Consider the following 5,612-nt stretch of genomic DNA (forward strand, 5'->3'; position numbering starts at 1 on the left):
TGTTGGAAGGCCTCTAAGGTCGGCAGATCCAAGCAGCCACAACAATAAAGATTCCATTCAGAACTCTACAGGTGATTGGTTCTGTGCCAGTGTGTGTCCTAGAACATAAAGCTGATCATTTTCTACTGGCGTAAAATGGCACAAGAGAAATTTTTTTAAAATGTCAAGCACTACACACTGTAAATTTGATAACTGGCAAAGTTGGGCTGCTTTCTCATGGATATATTGACAGAAAATGTTCAAATGGTCTTACAATTCTTTATACAACAACAAATGGGAGAACGATTTTAAAATCACATTATCCCCATAACTAAACCACGTTATGTATTGTTCTCTGGTTTCTGGTTTTGTACTTTATTGTAAAGGGGATGTTATTGAGACTCTGTAAGAGAAAAAGACTGAATGGAATGTGAACCAGAACATTATCTTTGGTTATAGATTTCAGCATAGATTTGGTTATAGATTTGGGTTATAGACTTAGCTGGAGACTCCTCAGCACACGATGACTGGGAGGCAGTGTTAGGGCCACTCTCGAGAGAGGATTGCTTTCTTGATTCCTTTTGTAAACCCAAGCTTTGAATGATGCACAGTCTTCGACTCTTCGAATCCCTTCTGAGTCTAAAGAACTTTACTCCTGTGAACAGATGCAGGCCTGGCCTGGCAGGTGTTGTCTTCCTGCCTGTCTTGTCAATGTAGCACTGAAGGAGCAGTTCTGGGTTGGAACAGGGGCCCAGCTCCTCCCATAATCAGCTGCTCCGATGAGACAAGAGTTGGAAAGAACGTAGGCTCAACAGATGAGCTCAACCTGGCCAAGAAGAGCTGTGTCTTGGGATAGCCAACTTCTCCCTGAAGGAGGTGAAGGAGCTAAGGGGGTCACAGACAAGGAGCCCCAGTTTCTGAAGCCTCTCAGCCAGATTCACTTGCTTCAATCTCTTCCTTTTCTGAGGCAAAAAGGAGCAAGTGAGTCTGTCAGAGCTGTGGTCCATTGGCCCCCAGTTACTGAGTTAGAGCTTGTGGAAAATTGACATAAATGAACAATTTTTTTTAATTAGATATGCTGAGTCTCACTTCGAAATCAAGTGCAAACTTCAAACAGAGCTATTTCCTCTCTCCAAAATAGAACCATTTCTTCCCCATCTCTTGAATCATAACTGCCTGTCACTGAAGATAGTATGCTATTGTCCACACTGTACCACTTAGAATCATTAGGTATTCTAGAGCTCTTAAAACCCAACATTAACAGAAACACTCATTTCATGACCTTTATCATTCATTTGGTAGTATTAAAGCTTCAGTTTGTCATTTAATTATTATAATTCAGCGTGCCCTCCAGTTAATACAACTCTGTGGTTATGCAGTCATTTTCAAATAGACATTTTTTTAATTCTGAAGAAAGTTGAAGCGTTCAAGATTTGATATGCAGAATTATGCTAAATTAAATGAAGGGGTTTACAATTATGATAAAATTTCAAGACAACAAAAATTTGGAAAATAAAATTAGAAAAAGATAAATTATATATGGGCTAATCATTACACACGTATGTATTATTTTTTCCAGATAATAATTGTTTCAAAACCTGAAATCATTTCACAAACAAAAGGCATGTTTTCCTCATTGTATGTAGAGTATTCTCTATTAAAAGCATCTGGGTAAAGAAATCATTATTTTCTCTAAGTATTAATCTCCCAGCTAGACAGGAATACTTTTTAAGTGTTTACAGGGTGATGAAGTCTAAGAAGAAGACAGAATCTGAGGCTCATAAGTCATAAAATTAAAAGCAATAAATGTTCACATTTCCTTCACTTTAACAAAAGCCCTAACTTATTAAATAATTTTATAACTGATTAAACTAATAACTTATTAAACTAATTTTTAAGGTGAGAACCAGAAGGGTGGAGAGATTGATCCAGGATTATGTTCAGATTCATCCATCTGAAAATCCTGACCTTATTTGGATTTAAAAAGCAAAAATTATACTTTTATCTGTTTCTTAAATCTGATCCTGGCCAGGCCTGGACATTGCAGCTGGTTTATGAGTAAATCAACAGATGGAACATCTGTTTCTTTCTCTTTGTATCTCTGTGTCATTCTGCCTCCCAAATAAATAAACCAATCTGGAGGCTTAGGCAAGTACGTAAGCTTGTGCTTCCAAAGCCAGCATTCCATATTGGTGCTGGCTTGAGTCCTCGCTATTACATTTCCTGTCCAGCTTCCTGTAAAGGCGCCTGGGAAAGCAGAGCAGGCCCAAATGCCTGGGCTGGGCCCTGCTTCCATGTGAGAGACCTGTAAAGAAGCTCCAGGTTCCTGACTGGCCTGGCCCAGCCCTGGTTGCTGTGTCCATTTGAGGAGTGAATCAGAGGATGCCAGACTTCTCTGTTTCTCCTTCCTTCTCAAAAAATTCTGAATGTGGATTTATACATATGACCATATATACATGCATGTAACTATGTGTACAGTTCAATTAATGTTTTTATACAGCAATAAGATTAGATTTCATTTGATGATACAGTGGTTCAGTAGTTTGCCAAGTCAGCAGGAACTGCATCACATTAGGAAGTATTGGAGCACAAATTCTGCTTATTAAATCTCAACATGCCTCAAGAAACTGGGGGTTGGGCTGAGGCCCAAGGTGGGAGCTGAGAATATAACACATGTCTTCCTTCTAGGAGGCAGTAACCCAGTCACTGGACTGTCACTTTGTGCCTCCCAGGCTGTGCATTGCTAATAGAACCATGACTTGAATACAGTATTCTGATACGCAAGTTGGGAATCTCAACTGTTGCCTTAAGTAGCAGGCCAAAGCAGGCCCCTTCAAAACTTCAAATGCTCTTGTGTGTATCAAAGTTTGACAGCACTGTATCAACAGAGCCTTGGCAAATAGCTTAGGGATAGTGGGTGTAACTGACAAGTGTTCTATAACTGTAATAAAAGTCACCTACAACACCTGTGGGCCTCATGTGAGTTAGATCAGGGAAAAGCCAGGCTGGGCTGACGGTTCCTACTGGTACAAGCATAAATCAGAGTGGGTGAGAGTTGGTTGGGCTTTGCCGCAGCAACAGCTGGCAGATGCTAGCACTGCAAGCTAATTCTGTCAAGTTAAACTGCAGAACCACCTGTAAAGTGCATGTTCCAGGAGTGGGAGTGGACCCAGTAGGGAAATAGTGGGCATCTCCCTCTTAGATTATCACTCCCACTAGAGGGCATGAAAACCAAGACTGGGCATGCATGGCTGGACAGAACGGCACCCACCAGCATGTTGTGGAATGGATAGTGGAGCTGATTGGGTTGAACTAGGCTTCAATGCCCATTGATATGTATCAGAGCTGAATGGGATTTGGGACAGACTAGACCAATCTGTTGTTCATAATAGCAAGCGAGGGAACCAGGGCTGGGGGTGGGCCTGTTGAAAGTTATTAGGAGTCTCCCCAGCTGGGCTGCAGCTCCCACTGGTTTACGTGGCCAAGTGTGTGGTAGGCAGGATTGGGATGGGCTCTGACACTCATTGGTTCGCATAGAAGAAAGGGCTGGAAACAGAACTGACCCAGCAATTGCAACCACTAGCATGTGCATAAGCAATGGACTGTGCTGGACCCTGTACTGGCATGCACACACAACGATCACCTCAAAGTTTCTCTGAGCATCCCTTCCCCTGAACTGCTGATCTCAGAACCCCAACCATGAAGAGAAATACAGGAACCATTGTCCAAGCATGGAGTGTATGTGCCAAAGCTGAGCCTCCTCAGGCTCAGGTGAAGCAGTGACAACATATCCAGGTGCACATGGAGAATATGACAGATCACAGGAACCTGCACATGACACCTGGTGCCACAACAGAGGAAAGAGAACAGAACAAATAGATAATCTACCGCAGCCATGGCTTGGCAGTGAAAATCTGGGCAAATGGAGACTCTAAGGTGTACTATGACAGCCAGTGGATTCTGGAGAGATTTTATCATGCTTGGGATGGCGAAACTAGCAGCAATTCTGAACTGTTGAATATCAAAACCACTTGAGCAGTGCCCTCAGAGCATGCCCCATGTTGAGGACCTTGGGATGGGTGGGGGGATGGGTGGGGAGATGGGTGGGGGAGATGGGTGGGGAGATGGGTGGGGGGATGGGTGGGGAGATGGGTGGGGGGATGGGTGGGGAGATGGGTGGGGCTTCTACCTTTATCTCCTTCCTTACCCCAGATACAGAAAAAAATAATAATAATGTGGAAACAATGGTCTTACCCATTTTCCTGTAGCCCTTGACCCTTTGTGCCCTAATCAACTACATAAAGATTAGCAAAATAAAATAATTTTTTAAAAAAGAAACTAACAATAAAATTCCACGTCACACAAAAAGTCACATGTTATGTATCTTTTTTTAAAAAATGGATTAAATTAGTTTCAACAACAACAAAAATCAACTCAATTCTAGACAACAACTTAAAATCTTACTTGAAGGGGGAAAACAGTTAATATTATTGTGGTGTTTACTATCAATGTGCCAGGCATGGTTCCAAGAAGTTTTCATATACTATCTCACTTAATCCTCACAAAATCCTATCAATGTCCATTGAGAATGTTAAGATGAGTAATTGCAATTGGACTCATTGGTGCTTTTCATTAAGATTGTCACACGTTGGTATGGAACGGCTAACTTTCTAGAAGACAGTGATTTAGAAGAAAGGGCACAAAGCCAGAAATGGCACAGGTGGGATACCACATCTGACCAAACACTTTCATAGAACTCATGAGCAACTACTGATGCTCATCATTTATTTAATTTTAGATGATGTTTACATAGTCAGGGTGGGAAGGATCTAGGGTTAGGGAGAAATGAGTGTGATCATTGTTTCCAAGCTTTTTATTTCTTCTTCTCATTTCTGGTGGGAAGGGGGAGACAAAATAGTTCATACCCAGCCTCCCAACCATCCCAGGAATTAAAAATGCTTTGATTACTTACATTTTACTCATGGACAGTTTGCTCAACAACAGTACTTTGGGAGTAGGGGAAAAAGCTTTGGCAAATCAAGGGAAACAGAGACCTTGGGGTTGAATCAAACCAACTTATTGGTAACGATTTGGCTAACAAAAGATTTACTTGTTTCTCTCAACTTGAGAGATCTAAGCTGTGTTGCACTGTGAGTTTACTGTCATCATTCCCAGAAGTGTTAAATAATTTCAGAATCTAAGGATTATCCCTCTGAGACCACACCACACTAAGGATTATCCCTCTGAGACCAGGACCCGGGATGTGACAACCGCTCCAAGAAAGATCAGGACACGGGGAATGCAAGGTGAATAAAATAATGCACACTTTATTGAACTCAACAGGGTATATGTCTACTAGGCAGGTTACTTAGGCAACCACACAAAGCCTCCTCTACAGATAGCACACGAAGAAATGAAATAAATCACCATAGCACCAAAGGAGTAAGCATGTTGTTCACAAATAGATTCTGACCATCAAACCAATTAACTGAGGAAGGGGATACCTCATCTACAAGCAATTAACGAGGAAGGACATACAGGGAAGCACCGCTCATCGCCGGCCGTGCTTGGCTAGTGAGGCAGCCACAGTTCCAGGCAGGAAGTCTGCTTCCAGCTGCCAGCACTCCGTCTGC

Source organism: Ochotona princeps, chromosome 3, assembly GCF_030435755.1.
Source record: "Ochotona princeps isolate mOchPri1 chromosome 3, mOchPri1.hap1, whole genome shotgun sequence".
Lineage (NCBI taxonomy): Eukaryota > Metazoa > Chordata > Mammalia > Lagomorpha > Ochotonidae > Ochotona > Ochotona princeps.